The 26,829-nt window shown below is 37.7% G+C and overlaps 1 long non-coding RNA gene across 3 annotated transcripts in view; it reads right to left on the bottom strand.

Moving 5' to 3' along the window:
- LOC103879460 overlaps positions 1–26,829 on the bottom strand; it is a 138,332-nt gene that overhangs the window by 94,761 nt on the left and 16,742 nt on the right. The window contains exons 1-3 of one of the 3 annotated variants that reach the window (XR_004178565.1): positions 6,546–7,703; positions 2,245–3,364; positions 1,318–1,474 (exon numbers count right to left, since the gene is read on the bottom strand). The exons of 1 other annotated variant lie outside the window; for it this stretch is intronic. This is a non-coding gene — a long non-coding RNA (uncharacterized LOC103879460). Of the gene's footprint in view, positions 1–1,317; positions 3,365–6,545; positions 7,704–26,829 lie in introns of those variants that run through there. One more of the 3 variants, XR_004178563.1, reaches the window with a different exon arrangement.

The following is a 26,829-nucleotide window of genomic DNA, read 5'->3' as shown; positions in this document are numbered from 1 at the left end:
GCTCTCTTGTCTTCCTAATAGATGAGATGAGTAAACCTGCCTCTCCTTACAGAGGACTCAGGGCTCCTGGGGAGGAGGTGACCCCTAGATTAGCAACTGAGGGTGTCTGTTCTGCCCTGGATGGGGATCATTGCATGGGTGGGCAGGCAGAGGGGTCCCCTGTTAACTCTTAGGCCCTTAGGTATCCAGGAAAGATGCTGAAAAGAAGTGAGGCAGTCCCTTAATCTATGATTCATAGCCAGTTAGTAATTTACAAACCAGAGAGGACCTGGCCCAAACAGTTGAAGCTAATAATTATTCTAGTTAATTAATATTTAATATAATCAGTGTTAGGAAATACATGTCTCAACTGGCTTATGGGAAACATATTAATTTTCAATGCAAAATTCTGTTTCTGGGTCCCTCGCCTCCTAAATTAGATATTGGTCCTTAATCGTTGTTGTTTGAGTTTTGCTCTTCTTTGGATGCATTTTTAAAGGAAAAAGTCGGGTGGGATGAAAAGGACCCTGCCTGAAAGGGAAACCCCTCCCTTTCAAAGGGACTTTTGCAAATCCCTTTTCCTCTTGGTTCTGGAGGGCTGGAAGCACTCTACCTGTTCTGAAGGAGCAGAGAGGTCCAGTACCTTAGATCCTTCATCCCCCAGATCTCAGAGCCTGCTTCTTCCTGACCATCCTAGGTGTGGGAGAGATATTTTTCCTTCTGAGCCGCAATAACAACTTACATCAGTGCTATTAATTTGGCAACTAATCAAGGACTCCCTATGACATCTCTTTTACGGTCAGCCCTGGCTCACGCATTGGCTCATTTCTGGAAAGTGTGTTTGTAAAGAAACTAGGTATATGGTACTTTGAACACATTTTAAAATAAAATTAGCATCAAAAATGTTGTTCTACTCCTGCAAATATCTACTTAGCACAAATTATGATTTAATTACAATCTGACACTGTCACCTATTATTGACCTGGCCACCTATTTTTATGTTGTTTCTGTATGAACATGTTCTCTGAGTTTCAATTTGGGATACTGGAAACACACTGTCCCCAACAGAAGCGAAAACTTCCTTCCCTAAGTGACTCCAAAAGCTTCTTCCAGGACCCCAGGATTTTGTCAAGGGGGTTGCGGGGGCCTCCATGGGGCACCTTCAGCTCTCCAAGAATTTCTGGGACAGATAATTGTTTCTACAGTAAGATAAAGGGTTTATGCACATTGGAAATCTTCTAGATGTTCCTAAATCAGGGACTGTCTCAACATACTTTTAAAATGTCACTAAGCATTTAGTGTTATTTTCGTTAAGATTTTTATGTATTTAGGTCTTACCTCTGCCACTAAACTGTAAGCTTCTTGAAGGCAGAATCAATATCTCCGTCATCTTTTCATTACTCCCAGTAACCAGGTACATCATTGGCCTCAATAGATCTGGATTGATTCGATTTTCATTTGAATCTCATTGTTGTCTTGGAAGTGGTGATTTGACCTATTACAGTTTAACAAGCAATTAAATAACAAACCTGTATATGAAGAAGTCCCTTTCCCCTCTGTTTCTTTTGCATACTGACAAAACAGCCTGTCATTGTGGTGCAAAACCACCCACAGAATCAGAGCACAGGTCAGGGCAGCCTCTGTGTGCCCTCTGCCCCGACACTGGCTGATGTGGTTTGGCTGTATTCCCGCCCAAATCTCATCTTGAATTGTGCTCCCGTAATTCCCATGTGTTGTGGGAGGGACCTGGCAGGAGATAATTTGAAGGGGGGCGGTTCCCCCATAATGTTTTCATGGTAGTGAATAAGTCTCACGAGATCTGATGGGTTTATCATGGGTTTCCGCTTTTGAATCTTCCTCGTTTTCTTTTGCCGCCACCATGTAAGAAGTGCCTTTCACCTCCTGCCATGATTCTGAGGCCTCCCCAGTCACGTGGAACTGTAAATCCAATTAAACCTCTTTTTCTTCCTAGTCTCAGATATGTCTTTATCAGCAGCATGAAAACAGACTAATACGCTGGCCCAGGGCTGGTCTCATTCACCTGCCAAGGGTGCAGGAAGATGACACAGGTGTCATGCATGTGCATTTTGCATCTGTAGCTGTGTAGCAGATGGCTCCTCTGACCCAGGCTACCTTGTTTATTCCCAGTGCATGTCAGTTGCCCTTTGTCAACCTGGCCTGTCTTGGCTCCAATTCTGGCTGCCCAGCCACTGTCATCCACTTCCCTCCAGCCAAGCATGCACTTCTCTTTTTGAAACTACGTACATCAAAGTCTTGGCATATGATGGGTGTTGTGGAGAGGAGCTGGGGCAGCATACGTGTGGAGCTGACCTTCAGCCGGGAGCAGACTGGAACTGGTGATGTAACGCATGCTTCTATTTTCATGGGAAGGTCAACGAATCTTGTCTTCACTTTGCAAAACCTAAGAATTCAACAGAGTCAACTCTGCCTTACAAACTCTGTTAAATTACTGAGAGTAGTTTTTAAAAATATTTCTAGATCTTGAATCCTAAATGTATTTTTAATTATCATTTTTCTTCAATAATACATGTTTTAAATTTTAACATAAAAAAGACAATCTGACACAATTTTAACATTCTCTAAAGATTATTATAAGGATAGTGTGCAATGTGGAGAGATAAAGCCCTTTTGGTAGAATGAATACAATCATGACACAAAGATTTTCCATGTTTAGTATTGCTCAGTACATTATAAACATTAGCAAGTGGAATGCTATTTACATGAAGTTGAATAACTAGCCTTGATTCTTGGACATCACTGTGCACAGAAAACAATGAAGTGGTTACAGTTGTTGCAGGTAAAGTTCCCGGTTTCACCAGAATTTCTCCAGGTTTTTGTTCCCTGTACTTTTTGTTTGCCTTGCTCCAATTCCATACTTCAGTACTATTCATTTATTTTAAACCCCTGTCCCCTTTTTACAAATGTAAAAATCTCATGCATTTTAAAATGTTGTTTAATATATCAAAATAAATTACATATCACGACTAAAAGCCAGTTTAAACAATGGGCTATGCATAGCCTTGACATCAATCTATGTCCCCCAACTCCAGACACCACCCTCTGCCCCCAGCAGATCCTCCCGGGGAGGTGGAGAGGCAATGGCCCATTCCCACAATCAGGAGCTACTACCATATAGGATCAGGGCAGGAGCACGCCACAGGAAGACAAAAAGCAAAACATAATTGCTGAGTAATTCGTTGATCAGTTAATTGATTTTTTTTAAATAGGGCAGTTGACAGGAAGGTAAGCCAAGTTAAAAAAAAAAAAAAGAAAAGAAAAGAAAGAAAGAAAAAGGCGGGGATAGGAGATTGTTTTCTGCAGCTGGGAGAGCACTTGCTAGAGAGTGGCATGGCCCAGGAGTTCACTGAAGAGAGTGGGGAAGAAGCAGAGAGCATAGACACCCATTTTTACCAGATTTTCAAACAAGCAGCCCACCCTGAGATGCACTTTGTATTTGTCCCCGCCCCGACGTCCACCATCAAATGAAGAGCAGGTTTTTCTCTCCTCTCTCCTTTCTCTTTTTCTTCTTTCCCTCCTGTTTCCTTTCTTATTTTTTTAAAAACAGCTTTGTTGGGATATAATTCACATATCTTACAGTTCACCCATTTAAAGTGTACAGTTTAATGGTTGTTCGTGTATTCAGAGTTGGGCAACCATCATCACAATTTTTTCCATTTCCTTTGTTTTTTATTCATATATAATAATTTTTTTTTTTTGCATAAAATAGCATTTTAATGTGTAATAAAAGCGTAAACAAATGTCCATCAACAGGAAAAAGATAAATTGTGAGTATAGTCACACAATAGGCTACTACTATACATGAGTGAAAATTAGTAAACTATAGTTGTATTCAGTATGCATAAATATCACACAATAATGTATAACAAAAGAACAAGTCACAGAAGCATATATGCAATATGGCTTCATTGATGTTTTGTTCAAAAACAAAACAAAACCAAAATAATATTTTTTAAGAATATATTTACAAGTAGTCAAATTGTAACAGAAAGCAAAGGAATAGTAAAGTTCAGGACAATGGCTACCTTTGAAGGAAGGGATCCTATGTGTGAATAGTGTATGGGGACTTTAAGATAATGTTCTATTTTTTTAGGTGAGTGGTGAATACCCATGCATTTGTCATTTTATAAACTGGTCATGTGCATTATATAGCTTGTATGTATTGTGGCATTCATAATTTTTAAATGTAAAAATGGTTCAAGATATAAAGGTATTTAATTCGACTTTTTGGTAGCAGAACGAAAAATCTGAAATTATATCAATGGGGGATGGGTTAAATACATTATGATAAGCCCATATGATAAAATAACATGTAGCTCTTTTTTTTTTTTTTTTTTTTTATGTATGATATATTTATTGTGTTACCATATTAGATATTCATACAGAAATTCATTAACTCATTCATTTAAAATAATAAAGTTCCATTACCAATGAAAGAAACATAACACTTTTTCTGATAAATAACAATATAATATCTGAAGAAAAAGAATAGTGGGATAATGGTGTGGTTGTAAGGCTGCAAATTTAAGTGTAACACAGAAGGTGTGTATCTCATATCTGCACTGAATTTTTTCTATGGTATGCTGTTTTGGTTAGCGTATGTGGTAAACTTATCTCTTCATGAAAATATGTAGTTGAGAAAGGCTGAATTTCAATAATTTTATCAGGTAATTATAAGTATTCTTTGATATTACACACTAAAATTCAACAATGAGTTCTTAACAGTTGATTTCAATGTGAAATCTAAAATCAGGATTTTGTTTTGTTTTGTTTTAAGACAGGGTCTTGCTCTGTTGGTTCAAGTGATTCTCCTGCTTCCAGCCTCCTGTAGTAGCTGGAGTTACTGCGTGCATACCACCTCACCCAGCTAATTTTTTGTATTTTTAGTAGAGATGGGGTTTCACCATGTTGGCCAGGCTGGTCTCAAACTCCCGAGACCTCAAGGCGATTCACCCGTCGACCTCCCAAGTGGTGGGATTATAGGCAGAAGCCACTGTGCCTGGCCTAAAAAAATCAGACTGTATTATAGATTGAATTGTCCCCACAATTCATATAGTGAATCTTTTTTTTTTTTTTTTTTTTTTTTTTTTTTTAAATTTATTTATTATTATTATACTGTAAGTTGGGGTACATGTACTGCACTTGATGCAGGTTTGTTATATGTATACTTGTGCCTTGTTGGTGTGCTGCACCCATCAACTCGTCATTTACATCAGGTACTATAACTCCCAATGCAATCCTCCCCCCTCCCCCCTCCCATGATAGGCCCGGTGTGTGATGTTCCCCTTCGAGTCCAAAAATTGATCTCATTGTTTCAGTTCCCACCTATGAGAATTTGAGAACATGCGGTGTTTAGTTTTTCTGTTCTTGTGATAGTTTGCTAAGAATGATGGATTCCAGCTGCATCCATGTCCCTACAAAGGACACAAACTCATCCTTTTATGTGCATAATTATTCCATGGTGTATATGTGCCACATTTTTCTTAATCAATCTGTCATGATGGACATTTGGGTTGATTCCAAGTCTTTGCTATTGTGAATAGTGCAATAAACATCGTGTGCATGTGTCTTTAGAGCAGCATAATTTATAATCCTTTGGGTATATATATACCCAGTAATGGGATGGCGCTGGGTCATATGGGTACATCTAAGTTCTAGATCATGAGAATCATCATACTGTTTCCATAATGGGTTGAAGACGTTTGAAAATCCCACCAACAGTGTAAAAGTGTTCCTATTTCTCACATCCTCTCCAGCACCTGTTGTTTCCTGACTTTTTAATGATCGCCAATCTAACTGGTGTGAGATGGTATCTCATTGTGGTTTTGATTTGCATTTCTCTGATGGCCAGTGATGATGAGCATTTTTTCATGTGTTTGTTGGCTGTATCAATGTCTTCTTTTGAGAAATGTCTATTCATATCCTTTGCCCACTTTTTGATGGGGTTGTTTGAGATGGAGTTTCGCTCTTGTAGCCCAGGTTGGAGTGCGATTGCACAATCTTGGCTCACTGCAACCTCTGCCTCCCGGGTTCAAGCAATTCTCCTGCCTCAGCCTCCGGAGTAGCTGGGATTGCAGGCTTGTGCCAACATGCCCAGCTAATTCTTGTATTTTTAGTAGAGACGGGGTTTCACCATGTTGGCCAGCTAGCCTCGAACTCCTGACCTCAGGCGATTCCCCACCTCAGCCTCCCAAAGTGCTGGATTACAGGCATGAGCCGCTGCCCCCGGCCTCATATATAATAATTATATACTTTTGGGGTACGAGTGATATTTTGATACATGTGTGCAATGTATAATCATCAATTCAGGGTGCTTGGTCTAACCCTCACCTCAAACACTGACAATTCTTTGTGTTGGAGACATTACAATTCTTCTCTTCTAGCTATTTTGAAACCTACCCTAAGTTATTGATAACCGTAGTCTTCCTATTGTAGCATTGAATACTAGAACTGATTCCTCCTGTGTTCTGCCTGCCCTAAAAGCTCTCCCTTCAGTGCCCCTTTCTTCTGCCTCCTGGCCCAGTTACCTCTAGGGTTTTGCCCACAGCACAGCACCGAGGATGCTGCTCATGAACAAGCTTCATCCATCCAGGGCAGGTGAGAAAGATGGTGGCACAAACAGATGCCCATGCTATGAAGGGGAGAGACAGGAATAGTTGAGCCACATGAGTTGCTACAAATGCCATAGATCCCGAGTGAAACGCCACATCCCAGACATGTGCCAAGCCTGTGTCAAGGTGTGTGAACACCAGCAACGAAGAGTGAAGACAATATTGCTTTGTCCAGTACACACATGTGGGATTTGTACACAGCTCTGCTGGGGGAAGAACATCTTTAGATTTGCAAGCTAAAAATTATTGTTACCTTGAGTCTTTCTATACCCCCTTTTCCCACCAAAAATTTCTTCCTTGGAACAGTGGCAGCTGGTGATGACAGGCATGGTGTCAGAGGGAGGGCTGGGTGGGAAAGAGAAAATGGGCCTGCCCTTGGCTGAATCGACCTAATGAAACATGATGGAACATTCACAAGACGTTTTCTTCTGAGATTGACAAGGTAAGGCCCGCTTTTCCGCCTCCTCTGGGTCTCTAATTGAGTGTGAGTAATGAATATACATGGAGAGCAGCCCTGTCAATGTGCAAGGATTTTGCATTTTGCATTTGGAGGCTGCAGCGCCACTCTCTGCCTCTGTAGTTTGGGAGAGGAAAGGGCGGCCGACCACATGCTTCCAGTTACCCACAAAATCCTGTCAAGGTCATACATTGGTGAGGATTTGATAAAGATTGAGAAAGAACTGGATGTAGCTAACAGGAGACGTCTGAATAAAGGAGGTGTGATTTCAGACGATGAACAGCCACGTGCTACCTTGACGAAATTAACCAGGTGCTCAGGGCTCGTGGTTACTTACTTGGACACCAGGTTTATCGACTTAGGACAGTGAGTGCCAGAAGTGGACTTATTCAAATCTCTGCATTTTTCATTATGTTGCATGTGGTTTTTAAGATCAAGAATTAATTTACTTCATACAAAGTTGTTTTATTTGCTTTTTTTAAATCTGTTTCTAATTTAAATATTTTTAAAATAACTAGGCATAGTAGATCGTGTCTATAGTCTCTGCTACTTGGGAGCCTGAGGTGGGAGAATTGCCTGAGCCTAGTTTGAGGCTGCAGTGAGCCATGATCATACGATTACACTCCAGCCTAGGCAACAGAGCAAGTCCCCATCAATAAATAAAATCAGATAAAATAATCTTGATGTTACCTCACATTTTTAAAAAATACGTTTCCTTTATTTTGCGTTTTTATATTTTTAAGTAGAAGAACCAGTCATATAAGGTTTTTAGATACATTTGTAAAATTAGAATCAGTGAAAATTTCATTAGATTCTTCGGAATTTGGCTAGTCAGCTTCTTCTCTTTCTAAAATAAAATAATCATTTTCTGAATAAAGAAATGCGTTTTTAATTACAAAGTTAACTGTAGGGTTTCATGGTGTATTATTTTAATTCTCTGAAAGTCAGTCTAAACCAACCACTGTTCTTAATTATTTCATGGCAACTTTGAACCTGGGAATATTTCTTATTTCTTCTATACTTATTTAAAAATAATTCTGTAAGATGCTTCATAAAAGATTAAATCATACTTTTATTTATTTATTTTTTTTTTGAGACAGGGTCTCACTCTGTTACCCAGACTAGAGTGCAGTAGTGCAACCTCGGCTCACAGCAACCACCACCTCCCAGGCTCAAGTGATTCCTCTGCCTCAGCTTCCCAAATAGCCGGGATTACAGGTGCGCACCACTACCGCCTGGCTAATTTTTGTATTTGTAGTAGAGACGGGATTTCACCATGTTGACCAGACTGGTCTTGAGCTCCTGACCTCAAATGATCCACCCACCTCAGCCTCCCAAAGTGCCGGAATTACAGGAGTGAGCCACTGCACCTGACCAATCATGCCATTAAAACATATATTTCAGTTGTCAGAAAAATGTGTTACTATTTGGAAAACAAGAAAATTGATGTAATAAAAAAATAAAAACACTGTAGATGGATACTTGAAGATATCCTGGCCATATCTCTCTGAACTTGATATTCCATATCAAATATTGGGATTCTGTTTTTGACACATAATAGACAAGAGGCTGAAATACACAATTAAAATAAAGTTAAAAACCCAATTTATCTTATATCCTTGAAAAAGTTGCTTTCTTAAAAAAGCAACTGTTTTAACAAAGCATCAATCCAACTTACATTCATTACTTAAACAAGAAATGTAGCATGCATTTATGGAAGTCATTTTTTTACCAGCATCAACTGTTTCTAACAAAACCAAGAGCCCAGAAGTAAGTCAGAATCCTTCTTAACACCCAGAAATGCTATCATAAATTCAACAGCCTGAAGCTGGTTCTCTCAATCCTAGAAAAACAACCTTTAGAAAGTTTATAGAAACCATGGTTAAAACTTACATATAAAAAACTCTTATATAATTTAAAATGATAAGAAAGAACAACAAGTACAGACAAGTCATGCAAAAGGAAAAACTAATTGTTAAGTGATATAAAGGAAAAAATACTAACTACAGAAGTAATCAAAGAACTACAAAAAACATATTATTTAAATAAGCAAATATTTAATTTTATGAGAATATTCAGTGTGTGTAAGTCAGCTCTTTCTTATACTAGTGATGGACATAGAAGTTGCATAGCAGTTCTGACATGTAATGTAAGAAATAATTATTTACCTCCTTAAGGAAAGTTGTCCTCTTTAACAAAGTAACTTCCTTTCCAGAGCTCTATTTTAAAATATAATTCAAACTGTGGACATAAATTTATACACAAAGATATTTCTCCCTGCACTATTTAACAATTTATAATAGCTAAAAAAAGGAAACAAGATAAATTCAAAAATAGGTTCCAACTTATGCAAATTTAAAATATGGCCATGATTGAAAATTATGCCTGCAATTTTAATGAAAAACATTTTCAAATATGTTTCATATCCTAAGAAAATGTCCACAGAATAGTACTAAGTGAAAGAATAAATAATGCAAAGTGTTATATACAGTATGATCCCCATGATGTAAAACAATGTAATACAGATTATACCATTAAATGTATAAGTAATGCCCACATATTTATGTATAAACACGCAAATCTGTATTTGCATGTTTATGTTTAAATATATAGAAACTATTGGCCGGACGCGGTGGCTCACGCCTGTAATCCCAGCACTTTGGGAGGCCGAGACGGGCGGATCACAAGGTCGGGAGATCGAGACCACGGTGAAACCTCGTCTCTACTAAAAATACAAAAAACTAGCCGGGCGAGGTGGCGGACGCCTGTAGTCCCAGCTACTCGGGAGGCTGAGGCAGGAGAATGGCGGGAACCCGGGAGGCGGAGCTTGCAGTGAGCTGAGATCCAGCCACTGCACTCCAGCCTGGGCGACAGAGCGAGACTCCGTCTCAAAAAAAAAAAAAAAAAAAAAAAAAAAAAAAAAATATATATATATATATATAGAAACTATTTTAAACAGATTTCAATGTCAATCATGTTCTCTCTGACCAGTTTGCAAATTATATTTTCTATGATATTTTCCAGTTTTTCCAGATTTTCCACAATGATCCTATGTTAGTATCATGCTTAGAAAAATAACTCATTAAATAGAATGATTTTTAAATGCCACTGAAAGTCTAGTTGCTTATGTTATGGAGCCCCTTCTTTCGCAGATGGTGATTGGGTTTCCTGATGCATAATTGATTGGGATCAATAGCTGAGGAAGTAAAAGGAGGGCGAGTGAGTTTCCTAGCAGCCGGAGTTCTTCCAACCCTCAGCCCCAGGTGAATCCATCTTGCCTAACTGATACCACACACTCCATTAGAAAACATGACCCTTAACACACACTCGGAGAATCTGACACAGAGAATGGAAGCAACAAATCTATGAAACGTTGAGAAATGTTTATCTCTGCACATCTAAGTTGTGCAGTATAACAGTATGGTTAAGCCATAGAGTCAGGCAGGCTGCATTTCAACTCAGTCCAACTCACCACGTAGTGACCAGGTGACCCAGATGAGACATTGAAATCATTCTGGCTCCGAGTTTCAAATCAGAAAACGGGGAGTGAAAAGAGTACCTACTGGCCGGGCGCGGTGGCGTACGCCTGTAATCCCAGCACTTTGGGAGGCACAGGCAGGCGGATCACCTGAGGCCAGGAGTTCGAGACCAGCCTGACCAAGATGGAGAAACACCGTCTCTACTAAAAATACAAAATTAGCCGGGCTTGGTGGCACATGCCTGTAATCCCAGCTACTAGGGAGGCTGATGCAGGAGAATTGCTTGAACCTGGGAGGCGGAGGTTGAGGTGAGCCAAGATCATGCCGTTGTACTCCAGCCTGGGCAACAAGAGTGAACTCTGTGTAAAAAAAAAAAAAAAGAAAGAAAGAAAAGAAAAAAGAGTACCTACCGCTGTGAAGTGTTGAATAAACTAATTTACAGAAGGATGGAGAACAGTGCCTCACAATGAGAGATTGGGTTATTGTTATTGTCATTTTTGAAATAATATCGGAAAGTCAAGGTTTCTTAAAGTGTGACTCTGATGACCACTTGGAAGATCATCAGGTAGAAAGCTGGTTACAGATGGACAGTTTTGAAACTCACCCAACTCTACCGAATAAGAGTTTCTGATGGGTCCCAAAAATACGTATTTTTGACAATCTCCAAGTTTGTTCTTATGTGCATCTAAGATACACTGTACTAAAAGCATTATAATTTTCTATAAATATTCCGATCTCCTCAAGGTAAAGTTTAAAAATGTTGAGCAATTCTGCTTAAGCAGCTGAGAAGTGCATTTATCTTCGTAAATTGATATCTAAAAAAAATAAAGAAATGAATTGAAACATTTTTTCTCAGATTATTTTATTTCAAAGAGAAAACCTTTCATTATTAAGAAAATTCATTTATGTGGAACACTTTGTTCTTTGAAGAGTTTGGTTAAAGGATGTGTTATTGTATCCATGTCTATTTTGTGTATAAAGCATAATTTTACCCATTGTCTCATGAAACACAAGATTATATTTGCTTCAATAAAGATTCCAAAGCGTCCTAATTTTCTAAGTTATGAAGTGCTTATGTCTATCCATCATCAAGCAAAATTTCGTGCTTCCAAATAAAAAGAAATGCAGTGAGAATTTGCGTGCTCAAAATGGTATAGAAGACAATGTCTTATTTTAGATTTATTTTTCGTGCAGCCTTTCTTACTCTCTGTCCCTCATAAATACAACATTTAAAAAAATAGTATTGAGAACACACACTGTAATAACAGAGATGGGATCATTTTATCTCTGTATGTTTATAAGGGGCATTCTGGCTCACAAAACCTGAAGCCTTCTGCCCAACCCTGGGGGCTGGCTCTCTCAAAACATATCCAAATGGGCTGAAGGGGAATCCAGCAGCTGGCCTGCTACTCTGGCCCCTGGCCTCATCTGAGGAGTCAGGCTGGGGCAGAATGGAAAATTCATCAAAGCCACACACAATTCAGATATAAGAGAAGCAAATCCTACATGGCAAAAATGCACATTTATCTCAATACATATAGACCATAATTGCAGTTAGGCGTATTTCTACTAAAAATTCAAGCATGCATAATTGTAAAAGTTCCTCTGTAAAACAGTTTTACTTTGGTAAGCATTATCAAGGATGATTTTCCTGTCAATTTTAAATTTAGAATTTTTATCATTCTAAAACCATATTAGCAAATTAATTCAATTTATAGGCTCTACCTCACTTAAGTAGATGATTTTGTCTAGGTTTCCTTGAAATAAATGAGGATTTTGGATGACACTGATCTCTTTAATTATACTAAAGAGACAACCATTTATTTTAAGTGCATGCCATTCAGTTATTTTTAGCTCATGGTAAAAATCAAAATACTCATTTAAAAGGTTGAAGAAATGTGTGCTTGTTTAATGGGGGAGGATAAAGAAGCATGCTGAGGAAGCTGTGAAAGTTGTCAGAACCAAAATAGAGTTCCTTGTGTTAAATTGAAAAAAAAAAAAAAAAAAAGACAAATAGAGCCGGAGAAGGCTATGAAAGAGAAGGTTCTCATGCTTGCGTGCCCAATAACAAAACTATTATCAAAGACTCTGCAAAACAACTGTAATCTTACACATAAGCCACCACAACCTGACACAAAAACTTATTCTTTGAGGACATAAGCCCAGCCACTGCCTGTGCAATCTTGGACTGGCACTACCCTTATTATTGATACATGTAACCAAGGACAATAAATTCAAAACAATCATGTAACACTCTTCAATTTTCCTTTCCACTCTTTTGTGTTCCCTTACCTCTCTGAAGACGCAGTTTACTATGAAACATGTATTCCCACTGCTGTGACCTATTGCCAAATAAACATCATTTTTCTTTTAGAGAGCCTTCATAAACTTATGAAGATTATGGCTACTAACAAAAATTACTCATGTCAGCCTCCCAATATGTGTCAAATTTTCATTAAAAGTACCTCCTGCTCTCACAGTCAGTCATTTGGGGACGATTAGAGTAGACTTTAACACATCAGTGGTCAAGATGACTTACACAATTTGGGGGTATGCCACCCTGCTCCCAAATGAAACACTCAACTTCAACCAGCTAAGGGCTCCATAATGCTGAAAATTATACTGCTTTTCTTTAGTCTATATTAGACTGTCTTCAAAACTCATTCCCATCTGCCTTATCAAAATACTATCTTAGAAAGCTGAACTTAAGTGTGTCAGTGAAGCTTGGAAAATGGTAAAGTTTGGAGAAAACGTGATTCAACAGCAGGTGGGTCCCTCTGAACAGGCCCATCATATGGCCTCCTAGGGGCACATACCCCGGAGGGACAGAGTGACTACATGACCCCAGTGGTAGTTGTCATTTGTCTTGGGTTTGTTTAAAGAGGTATCTGTCTATGAAACGGTGATGTTTTCTTTCTAATTGCAAAATTCCCAAAGCTAAATAAATAAACGTGACCCTGCAAACCTACAGTCCTTTTTTTAAAAGTTTGACTGGCTTTATACAAGGTTCATTTCAAACAGGTCAAACTTGTTTAAAATGGAGTGTCTTGCCACTAATTGTTTTCATTTCAATTGTGATGAAAACTTAATGTTTTAATCAAACTGAGAAAATGTTAAACCAAAAAGATTTTATTTTTAGTCAATAATATCGTACTTACTCCATTGTTCTTTTCCTCTCCCTCCAGAAAATAAACAAGGAGAGCAATACCTTATAAGTTGAAGATAATCAACTTTTTCACTGTAGGAAAGACAAACCTTTTAATTCCATTATTTCATTAGTCTAATCATATCCTTCCCCAGAAAAGACTTCCAACCCAAATGTGACTTCCTCTAGCTCTTAAAGCTCTATAACCAAGGACGGGAGAGAGATTGGGTCCTACTTGCTCCCCAAGGAGGCCAACAAGCTGGATTCCAACCACCCCTCTTGAAGGCAGCTGCACAAACCCCCACACCTTGCCCAGGGTCATTTGCCTCCGCTCTAGCTCTAAGCCTGAACAACTATCACACACTCTTGCAAACTTATGCAGACTTTTATTTTTGAAAAAGAAAATTCATCCAGACTCTTGAGTTAGATATTTTCCAAAGCCATCATAATATTCTGTGGGTAAATGAGGCCGAGTAAAGCACATCGCTCCTTTAGTCTATGACTACCGCATTTCCAAGCTTTTAACAATAAATGGAGGCACCCCTTGCTATCTGAACTCTTCCACTTCTCTGTCTTTCTCTTTCTCTCTCTTTCTCTTTCCAAACTAATATACTTAAGTAGATTGGGAAACATTTTCAGAAAATCCCCTGTGATCCAAATTTTTGAAATTTATTTTCTGAAACTCAGGCACTAAACACTATTCTAAGATGTGATGAGTTGGCAAGAGGCCTGGGTTCTAGTTTATCCTCATAACTTTTTATTATTTGGGGGACGCTGAGCCTGTCACTTAACCTCTGAAGGTCTTAGCTGCTTCTCTGAATCTAATTCAGCAAACACTTATCGTCTGCCCAATGTCAACCAGGCACGTCGCCAATGCATGGCAGCGACCTATGCAGGTTGCCCTCCAGACCTGAGCTGTCCAGTTAGAGTGCTCAAGAGGGTCACTGGTGAGAATGTGTGAACCGCTGTGAATGAGAAACTGAATTTCAAGTTTTATTTAATTTCCATTAACTTAAATTTAAATTTAAAAACTGATGATCCTTCATCCAGTTATTGGAAAACTTGAAATGTTTGAAACAACTTGAGCAAGTGAATATAGCTTGCAACAGTTAGTTTTATAAAGTCTAAACATAGACCAATTATCTCCAATAAGAATTAAATATAAGGGTTGAGATGTGTTGTAAGAACACCTATTTTGAGAACATACATAAAAACGTGTAAAATACCCATTAACAATTTTTCACATTAATTGTATGTTGAAATGGTGACAGTTTGGATGTACTGGGCTAAATAAAACGTATTTTTACCATCATCTCGCTAGTTTCATTTCTACTTTTTAAAAATACAATGACTGGGGCTCACATGGGGCTCATATTATATTTCCGTTGGGCAGTGCAGCTTCAGAACTCCAAAATAAATTATTCCATGGAACATGCCTGCTCCATCTCTGCCTAATTTCCCACGTCCCATGGAACTGTCTAGGTTTTTAGGTGTTTTCCTGTAGAAAACCCTGCTGTATTTCCTTCTCAACCCTTTGTACCATGCTTACTTCTGGGTCTTTCCAAAACAATAGCCCTCAGAGAGCACAGCTTGTTGCGATACATTTTTTTGCCCTGCTGCTTCTTCCTATATGTTAAAATTCCATGAGGAAACGAACAGTGTGGCTTGCTATTGCACTCTCAGTGCCTGGAATAGCAAGGTGCCACCACACTGAGCAGGTGCTCCCAGTAGGTGGTATAGAAAACAGTGCATATCCATGTTCTTGAAAAGTGTCTAAATTTAAAGCTGGAAGGTACTGGCAAGGTGTTTTCGCTGTTGCTGTTTTTAATATGACAATTCACCTTAAATTAGAAAGACACGTAAATTACTTTAGAAAAATGTTTTCCAGGTTTTAAAGAACCACAGGGCAAAAGTCATTTCATCAGAACTATAAATGATGGTACATAAAACTTAGTTTTTAATATTTTTACTCCAATATTTTGAATTAAAATTGGCATATCTCTGGTAACATGCAACTATTTTCTCCACTCATACAGACAAAAATAGCAAATAAGCAAATTAATTTCTCCCATTGTAAGTACTTCTCAAGATACAAAAGGCTAACACTCAAGTCCTCAATAAATCATATATTAGTAAAGCAATTTGGAAACAGACACATCAGTTCAATCTTTTGTTTTTTTCTCATTATATGCTTTAACTTGTGCAAAAGAGAGAGAGAATGGCTTTCCTGGCACCTCTGATTGTCATTTATGGCTTACATAATACACAACATGAGGATTGCTCTTCACATTTTAATTAGATTCAATCCCCATGCACAACACTATATGGGTTTGCATGTTATTGCTAAAATGTAGAAATAATAGAGCAGTATTCTTTGAGAATTTCTTTTGCCATCTTGACTTCCATTACTAAATAGCTTTTGCCTTCATTTGTCTTTTAATTTGATTACTATAATAGCAATATCATCATTTAACACAAATGAGCTCCATTCTCCCTGTGTACGCACATATGTGAGAACTCTCTGGATTCTGATGGAGGGATGCTGAAAGAGCAAACAGATCTTACAGCTATGTCAGGAAGAATTATGGTCTGTCTGTCACATTATCCACAAGGCTTCTGCCCAAAGTTAATTACTGATCAGGTACCAAAACTGTGAGTTCCAGAGCTGAAGCCAAGGACAAAACCTGCTTGCACTCCAGTGGGATTCTGCTTTCCTCCCTTAATTCTTTGCCAAAGAAGCTCTACCAAGGAGATTTATACCCCAAGTCCCAACAGTATAGACTCGAAACACAAAAGATCCACTATTGCTGCTTTGGCATTTAGAAAAGATAAAAAGCACTGGACTAATGTATAGGGTGAGTTAGTAGAAACAAGCTAACGTAAACACATTGAATATGACAAAGGAGAGTCACCTCAGGAATACTGAATAAGGACCTTGGAAAATCCCCTCCTCTGTAACAGCAAAGAGAACACTGACAAAATGATCCACATCACCATTTTAGAACTGTAGAAGTTAACCAAAGACTTGCAACCATCTGAGAAATGTTTGTTTAATAACAACAACTGAATCTTGAACAGTGAGCTAAACAGTGTGCTTTGTGACATTTTTACTTTCTCTTCTATCCTTTACTCTCCAGCTCTACAGTAGCCTTGGAAACTAACAGCCTTGCAATCATACTAGACACAAAAATCAGCAGCCTACGAGCCACTAGATAGTGCAGAAAGGGTTTGAAGTTAATCCCCAAAGCCCCATTTCTAGAGCATTGTCCATGTTTAATCTATTTACAAGTTCCATGGGAACACTGGCATGCAAGGTTCGTCTTTATTTGACAATAAGAACAAGCTCACTGCAAGCAGTCTCTTCTCCAGAACATTTCCTGAAAATAGTTACTGGAAATTGCTTAACATTATGGCTGCCTAAGCAGTGATATGGTTGGGGCAAATGAGGAAGAATCTTTTTTTTTATTATTATTATACTTTAAGTTCTAGGGTACTTGTGCACAATGTGCATTGTTTGTTACATAGGTATACATGTGCCATGTTGGTTTGTTGGTTTAGGTATTTCTCCTAAAGCTATCCCTCCCCCTGCCCCCATCTCCCAATAGACCCCGGGGTGTGATGTTCCCCGTCCTGTGTCCAAGTCTTCTCATTGTTCAACTCCCACCTATGAGTGAGAACATGCGGCGATTGGTTTTCTGTCCTTGTGATAGTTTGCTGGCAAGGGAGACATCATGAGCATTCTGAGGAAGAATCTTAAAGGAAAACCTGGTGAGTGAGATGTACATAGACTTTGAGAAACTCTGGCATATTCCTGGGAAGGAGGAAGGCCATGTGCGTGTGCAGAACAGTGGGCAGACTTGGGAAAGACCTGAGAATGCCCTAATATCTCACCTCTGGAGGACCTTGAGAGCCTGCAAAACAGAAAGTAAAAGCTTTCAAAGAGTGGTGACCTTCCTCCTGGAGTGCTGAAGCCGTGCCCCAATATGCACACAGAGTCCCATGGCAAAGGCTGGGATCGTTATTGGCTCAAAACATTTTAGGAAAATCTGAAGCCAATTATTGGCTGACACTAACCTAACTAAGCGAAGACTTCAGTGGCTGTAAATGACAAAGGATACGGACTTTAAAGAATTAGTCCAGGAAAGTTACTAAACAAACAACAACAAGAACAAACCCTGGGGTGGGGGGTTCCAATTTCCAGATTGGCAACATTATATTATTTTAAATACCAAGTTTTCAACACAAATTTATAAGGCACACAAAGAAACAGGAAACTATGGCCCATACACATTTTCCAAAAAGCAATCATTAGAAACCTTCCCTGAGGAAGCCCAGATGTTGGACTTACTAGACAAAAATTTTAAGTCAGCTTCTAAGTATGAGCAAATAACTGAATAAAAACATGTCCAAAAAAAACTAAAGAAGACTGGGCATGGTGACTCATGCCTGTAATCCCAGCATTTTGGGATGCCAAGGCAAGAGGATCACTTGAGCCCAGGAGTTCAAGACCAGCCTGGGCGGCATGGCAAAACCTCATCTCTACTAAAAAATACAAAAATTAACTGGACATGATGACACACACCTGTACGCCCAGCTACTCAGGAGGCTGAGGTGGGAGGATCGCTTGAGCCCGGGAGGTCTAGGCTGAAGTGAGCTGTCATCATCACTGCACTCCAGCCTGGGTGACAGAGTGAGACCCTGTCTCAAAACAAATAAACAACAACAACAACAAAACTAAAGAAAATTATGAGAAATAAATTAAAAAAAAAACATGAACCAAGTAGATATTCTGAAGCTGGGAAGTACAATAACTTTAATGAAAAATGTATTAAACTGCTCAATAGTGGATTTCAGCTGGCAGAAGAAAGAATCAGCAAACTTGAAGATAGTTCAATTAGACTATCCGGTCTGAAGAGCAAGAACAGAGAGAAAAAACAATAATAAAAAAATGAGCAGGGTCTCACAGACCTGTGCAGCATCACAAAGCTTACCAACATATGCATAATGGGAGTTCCAGAATAATAAAAGAATAAGAAATGGGCAGGAAAAAATAATTTGAAGAAATAATGTCTAAAAACTTCCCATATTTGATGAAAAACATTAATACACACATCCAGGAAGCAAACAAATTTCAATAGAATAAATTTAAAAACATCCACACATAAACACATCATTTCAACCATTCAACTCTTGAAAGACAAAGACAAAAACAGACTTTTGAAAGCAGCACAAAAGAAATGACTCATCAAATATAAAAGATTCTCAATAAGATTAACAGGGTTTATCATCAGAAACTATGGAAGCCAGAGAGTGGTGAAAGGAAAGTAATTTTGACCAAGAATTTTGTATCCAATAAAACTCTCTTCCAAAAATGAAGGAGAAACCTGCTCTACAAGAAATAATAAAGGGAATCCTTCAAGCTTAAACTAAAGGACACTATACAGTAACTCAAAACCATATTAGGAATAAAGACCACCAGCATCAATAGCGGTAACTCATAGGTAAATATAAAAGACAATATAAATCTATTTTTATTTATAACTTTTCTTTTCTCCTATATGATTTTAAAGACAATTGCCTAAAGCAATAATTACAAAACTATGTTGATGTGTTTACATAGTGTAATGATATCATTTGCATACAATTGAAATTAAATTATTAACCTGAACTAGATTGCTATAAACTGAGAAATAAATTGTCATCCCCAGGAAACCACTAAGAAAATAACTCAAAAATGTAATAAACATGACAAAAGAATTAATAGTACAAAATATCTACTTAACATTAAAAAAGCTAGTAATGGAGGAATCAAGGAACAAAACAGACATCACATACATAGAAAAAAAAACCCAGCAAAATGTCAATGAATCTGGTTCCCTGAAAATATTCTATGTTGAAATGCTAACCCTCAGTATGTCAGTATTAGGAGATATGGCTTTAAAAAAAAGATTACATTAAAATGAAGCAATTAGGATAGGCTCTCATAACCCAATCTAATTGGTATCTTTATAAAAAGAAAAAAATTGAAAACACAAAGGAGACATCAGGATGTGTATGCAGAAAGAAAGACCATGTGAGGACACAGAGAAGATGGTCATCTGCAAGTCAAGAAGATTGGCCTCAGAAGAAACCAAATCTACCCACATCTTTGCCTTGAATTTCTAGCAACCAGAACTCTAGGAAGATAAATTTGTGTTGTTTAAGCCATCCAGTCTGTGACGTTTTCTTATGGCAGCCCTAGAAAACTAATTCAAGAAGGCATTAATTCTATCTTATTAGTCATTGCACTAAATAAAAATGGATTAAATACTAGTCAAAAGGCAGAGATAGGCAAAATTAATTTTTAAAAAGTGATCTAACTATATCCTGTCTTCAAGAGACACGCATTAGATTAAAAAAACCAAAGATGTGGAAATTAAAATGATAGAAAAGTATATACCATGTAAACACTAACCAAAAAGAGGTGGAGTGTGTGTTTCATCCAAAATAGCCTTAAAAATTGATACTACAGGAAGAGAAAACTTATGATAAAGGGGTCAATACATCAAGAAAAAGTAATAATTATAAACATACATGCACCTCAGAGCCTCAAAATACATTAAGTAAAAATTAATAGATTTCAAAGAACAAATAAACATTCAAAAATAATTTTAAGACTTCAATAACAGATAGAAGAACTAGACAGAAGGTCAACAATGGAATACTAGATTTTAAAAACTCTACAGCCCAACTAAACCTAAAAGACTTCCATACAAGAGTCTACTGAATAACAGCACAATACACACTTTTTTCAAGTGCATGTGTAATATGTTCAGTCATAAAAAAAAGTCTTGATAATTTTAAAATGTTTGAAATCATGCAAAGTATACTCTCCAAACACAATTGAATGAAATTAGAAATAAATAGCAGAAGGAAATTTGGGGAATTCACAAGTATGCGAAAGTTAAACTACATATTTCTAAATAACCAGCTAGTCAAAGAGGAAATCATAAGCGAAATTATAAAATGCTTTTAGAAGAATGAAAATGAAGACATCAAAATTTATAGGCTGCAGCCAAAGTTTAGAAGAAAATTTATAGCAATAAATACTTACATTAAAAGAGATTAAAAATCTCATGTAAACATTAAAACCTTTCACTCTAGTAAAATAATAGGAAACTTAAAAATGGAAATAGTAACAGTTACAGCAGAAGTAAATGACTGTACAGAAAAAAATATAAAAAATCAATAAAAGCAAAAATTGGTACTTTGAAAAGAGCAACAACATTAGCAACCCTTTAGCTAGTCTAACAAAGAAAACAGAGATAAGAATCAAATAATTAAAACCAAGGATAAAAAAATTAAAAAGTCATTACTACCAACTTTACAGAAAAACAAGAGATTATAAAAGAATATTATGGACTGCTGTATGCCAAACATATCAGGCAACTAAATAGAACTGACAAATTACTAGAAAGATATAAACTACCAAACATCACTAAAGAAATTGAAAATTTGAATAGATCTATAACAAGTAAAGAGATTGAATTAGAAATTCTAATACTTCCCTTGAAGCATGTACATTAACTTCTTCCCTTGAAATTTTGCACTTGAAAAGTGCAAGCCCAGATATCTTCACTGGTGAATCTTACCAAATATTTAAAGAAGAATTAATACCAATCCTTTACAAAAATCTTCTGAAAAATAATAAGAAAGAAAACATCCCAACTATTCTCTAAGGCCAATATTACCCTAATAATAAAATCAGACAAAGATATGACAAGAAAAGAGAATCACACTCTAGTATCCATTATAAACATAGACACAAAAGTCCTCAATAGCATACTTACAAATGCAATTCAGCACCACATTAAAGGGATTATGCACCATAAAAAAAATGAAATATATGCCAGGAATGCAAGGTTAGTTCAACATATAAATATCAAAGTAATATATTACAGAATAAAAGACGAAAAAAGCACACAAGCAGAAAAAGCACTGGACAGTTTCTCCCATGACAAAACATTTAACAAAGAGGAACAGAAGAAAACTTCCACAACCTGATAAAGGACAACTACAAAAAAAGACAGATGACATTGTACTTAATTGTGAACAAATTAAAGATTTATCACTTAGATGAAAAATAAGACAAAGATGCCTACTCTTGCCACATTTAATCCACATTGTCCCGGAGGTGTTAGCCAGCAAAATTAGGCAGGAAGATTTAAAAAGGCATCCAGATTGGAAAGAAAGAGGTAAAATGATCATGAGAACTAATAAATGAGACCAGCTAGTTTGTAAGTCACAAGATCAATATACAAATATGAATTGTATTTATATACACTAACAGTGAACAATCTGAAAGTGAAATTAAGAAAACTGCAGTTGTCCCTTGGTATCTGCAGGAGATTGGTTCCAGGACTGCCAGTGAATATTAAAATCCACACAAATTCAAGTCCTGCAGTGGTCTTGCAGAACCCATGGATATAAAAAAATAGGCCCTTCATATACATGGGTTTCACATCACATGAATACTGTATTTTCAATGTGTTTGGTTGTGGAGGCAAAAACCTGTCAATATAGAGACAAACCTGTCAATGCCAACTGTATTTGTTGAAAAAAAATCTGAGTACAAGTGGACCCATGCTGTTCAAACCCATGTTGTTTAAGGATCAATGGTATTCCACTTCAAACACCGTCAAAACAATAAAATACCTAGAAGTAAATTTAACTAAGTGCAAGACTTTATACACTGAAAGCTATAAAACATTATTGAAAGATATCATAAAATATCTAAATAAATAGAAACACATACCATGTTTATGAATCAAATGACAATATAGTTAAGAATGCAAATCTCCCCTACTTGATCTACAAATTCAACACAGTGCTTATCAAAATCCCAGCTGTTTTTTTTGGTACAAATTGACAAACTGATCCTGAAATTCACATGGAAATGCAAGACAACCACGATAGCCAAAACAATCTTGAAAACAAAGAACAAAGTTGGAGCGCTCACATTTCTCAAATTCATAATGTAATACAGAGGTATAGTAATTAAGATAGTTGAGGTATTGGCATAAGGATAGACATATAAATCAATGGAAAAGAATTCAGCCCAAAGATAAACACTTATATTTGTAATTAATTGATTATCAACAAGGGTGCCAAGAATATTCAATGTGGAACAAAATCTTTTCAATAAATGATGCTATGATAACCATATGTCCACATTCTAGATAATAAAGTTGGATCTCTGTATGATATTAAAAAATTTAACTCAAGTCAAACACATAAATGTAAGACATAAATTATGAAACTCTTTGAAGAAAACTTATAAGCTTAAATCTTCATGAACTTGGATCAGGCAATGGTTTCTTAGATATAACACCAAAGCATAGGCAACAAAAGAAAGGATCAGTTAGATTTCATCAAAATTAAATACTTTTGTGTATCAAATAACTTTATGAAGAAAGTGAAAATATGAATCAGACAATGGGAGAACATATCTGTACATGAGACCTAACCCTGATAAGTTTCTTTCACGGAGAATACGTAAAGAACTTTATGACTCAACAATAAAAATACAAATAACCCAATTTAAAATGGCCAAAAGATATGAACAGACATTTCTCCAGAGAAGATATGCAACTAGCCTATTAAGTACGTGAAGAGATGCTCATCAGTATTCATTAGGGAAATGCAAATCAAATCACAATGTATTACCACTTGGCACCCCCTATGATGACTAACATCAAAAGATGGAGAATAAAAAGTGTTGTCAGGGATGTACAAAAATCAGAACTCTCTGTCATTCCTGGTGGGGATGTAAAATGGTTCAGCAACTGTGGAAAAGAGTTTGACAGTTCTTCAAAAACTTAAACATGGGTACCACATAACCCAGCAATTCCACTCTTAGACACCCAAGAGAATCAAAAATATATGTTCACAGAATGGATATTCAGAGCAGCATTATTCACAATAGCCAGAAATTAAAAATAACCCAAATATCTGATAAATGAACAAATAAAATACTGTCTATTCATACAATAAAATGGGATCAATTTTAAAAATAAAGCATTTATCCATGCAACAACATGGATGAAACTTTTTCAAAGTTTACATCATGATAAGTGAGAAAATCCTTACATATGGTCACACATTGTATAATTCCATTTATATGAAATGTCCAAAATAGACAAATTCGCAGAGACAGAAAGTAGGTTAGTGGTGGCCAGAGGCAGGGTAGAGGGGAGAATGGGAAGTGATTACTAATGGGCCCAGGATTTCTTTCTAGGGTGATGAAAATGTTCTGGAATTAGATAGTGGTGATGGTTGCATAAGGCTGTGAATGTACTCACAGCTCCTGAATTGTTCACCCAGAAAACAAACAAACAAACAAGAATCCCACATAGCTAAATATGGTAAGTGTGGTAGATGTAATATTTAGTTTTTGAGATGAATTTTGTAGGATGGATATGATTTTGAGCAGAGTATAGTATCAACAAAGACCTAGAGCAGAAAGTACCAGTTGATTTGAAACTTAGAGAGGGTCTAGTTTGACTACATTGTCAAGCCGTTTGAAAAGATAAGGCTGCAAGCTAGAATGAAATCAGATGTCAGATGACCCTGGATGTCCCACGGAAGTTCTCACAAGGGTTAGGGAGGCAGTGCTGAGGGCTTTGAAGGCTGACTGCCTTAGGATAACCTTGCAGGTCAGTTTGAATCCTCACTCCCAGGAATGCTAGAATCACAGAATTTTATAGCCAAAGAAGCCTGCGATACTATCTAGTTCAGTAATTTAAAAGCAGTGGGGCCCATTTCTCAAAAGCAATTTTAGCAGTACGTAGGGCAGATAAAAAGAAGCAGTCCTGGGATCCAGATACCTCCACCCTTTCATTTCAGCTCCCCTCCAGACACCTATGAGGGAAACAGCAGCAGCAGCAGCAGTAGCACAGATAACCCTTTGTTTTAGGGATGAAGACACTGAGAGTCTGAAGAATAACTTGCCTTCACAAGAAAATGGAATTAGTGTTTGTCAAATGTGTTCTAGGTGTAGGGGGAAATAACAAAGTCAGGGATGAGGGAGGGCATGGTGTATCATCAGGAATGTTCAGGAAAAGAATCGTGCCATGTAGTAGGAGCCAAGACAATCGCCTTTCTGTGATGAGGTCATTTAGGCCCGGAATGAGTTTAAATTAGGCAGTGATGTCACTCCTTACATGAAGGAGCATGCCTTGAACACATCGGCATCTTCCGCAAAGGTCTGCACATGACGAATGAGTCAATGTTCTCCTTGGCTCTGTCCCAGGGCAGCCCCTGTGGCGGCATCTTCTATCTACCCATCAGGATGGGTGAGGAGGGTCCCACTGAGGAAGCTGGATCACTCTTCTCCACTTCCACCATGCACAGAGTACACAGGAAAACCCTGGGGAGGGATTCCTGAAAACTCGTCTCTCCTCTGAGCTCAGGAAGGAGGGCAGGAAGGTTTCCCTTGCAGGCGAAACAGAAAACAGGACTCATTTGACGCTCTTATTTCTCAGTGGCCCAGTAACAATACACAAAGTCCATATCTTGGCCCTCGACTTTCATCTTTTCGGATGCCGAAATGAACCAATCCATTCTATGAAAATAGCACACTGACATTTCCAAGGGATCCCCACCAGTCCGGAACTCCACTCACCACTCCAACAATTGTTGCACACTTAGGTGGTGAGGCCCTCTGAACTTAGTCATGGTCTTAGTTGAAAAGGGGGAAAAGTATATTAACTTATCTGAGAGACAAAGAATTGTGAGAAAGAGACTTCTCATCTGGAAGTGAGAGAAACCTTTTGTCAAATGCTTCCCCGTTTTCAATCCCAGTGAAGACACACACAATGGGGAATATTCAAGTCGCCCAAGAGGAGGAAATCTATTTATTTGCCCTGTATTGTTTCTCGTATTAGATCATGATTCAAAGGAAGTGCTGTTGTAACTGTTTGAATTCTAATCATTATAAGACACAGGTTATGGCTGCAGGTGCTGATTGTGAATACAAACAATAATGATACTATGCTGTATTTTAAAATATATAATCATAGCATTATCCAGTAAAACCACGATCGCACTACTGCCTGTCTAATGGGAAACAACCAGCAGCTTAAATGTGGGGACATTTTGGGATTATAGGGCTAATCTTTATTTAATAAACTCAAATAAAAACAGTCCTAGCAAATAACTGCTTGTCATGGTAGAGTTTCCCGGCTCTTTCTTCATTAGACGTTAAAGCTATTAAAGGACTTCCATAAACAGTGAGGTTTTTTCTTTTTTTTTTTTTTTTCCCAAGTATGCTCTTCTATTATTAAAGTTTATCTGAATAAAGAATTTTTTGGGGAAATCTATGCCAAAGTATCTTTCCTGAGGATGCAGCACATGGAAAGGTGTAAAACAATTGTTTTGCTAAGAGGAAAAATACTCCTCACATTCACAGCCATGCACTTTGTTCTCATTATCATAAAACGCAATCACTGTCCATAAACTTTGAAAGAAGACATGGAGAGAATGTTTCCATCATTAGGGAAAAATTACTCATCTTCTTCTCCAAGAAGCGCCCAGGCCTGGCAGAGGGGTGTGCGTGCTCAGAGGATGCTGTTGTTTGATCAAAGGCCAGCAGTCATGATCCAGGACCTACTCTGACAGGAGGGGTCAGAGGTGTCCCTCAGAAGGAAGCTGGGTGGTTCCGGTTTTACCTAGGCATCCCTCCGACCATCACCCGTTTGGACTCTTTCACGTTTAACCTCTGCTTCCTTAGTTGCCTTGTTTGTGACACTGTTTTTATTCCATTTGACAACAGCTGCAGAGAATTCCTGCTTAAATTCCGTGCTCTACTTTTCACGTTCTTCTCACCTCCTTCTGCCAAAAAACTGCATCCCCTTGTTTTTGTGGAGGGCGGAATTAACCAACCTAAAAGAGTCTTCTGGGATAGAGAGCCAAACGCATCTCCTCTGTAGCACCCTCAGCAAGAGATGGGGGTGAATCAAAGCGTGTTTCACATTTTCAAGGAAAATGCCTACTTGAATCAGAGTTTTTTGATGACTTTAATTTTGCTCTTTGAGCCTCCAGTGGAATCGTAATTCCCTTTATGTGGAGGAAAGTGCATTG

This window comes from Papio anubis, chromosome 15, assembly GCF_008728515.1.
Source record: "Papio anubis isolate 15944 chromosome 15, Panubis1.0, whole genome shotgun sequence".
NCBI lineage: Eukaryota > Metazoa > Chordata > Mammalia > Primates > Cercopithecidae > Papio > Papio anubis.
Note: the sequence above shows the minus strand (reverse complement) of the source record. Positions and strands in the feature narration are given on the sequence as shown.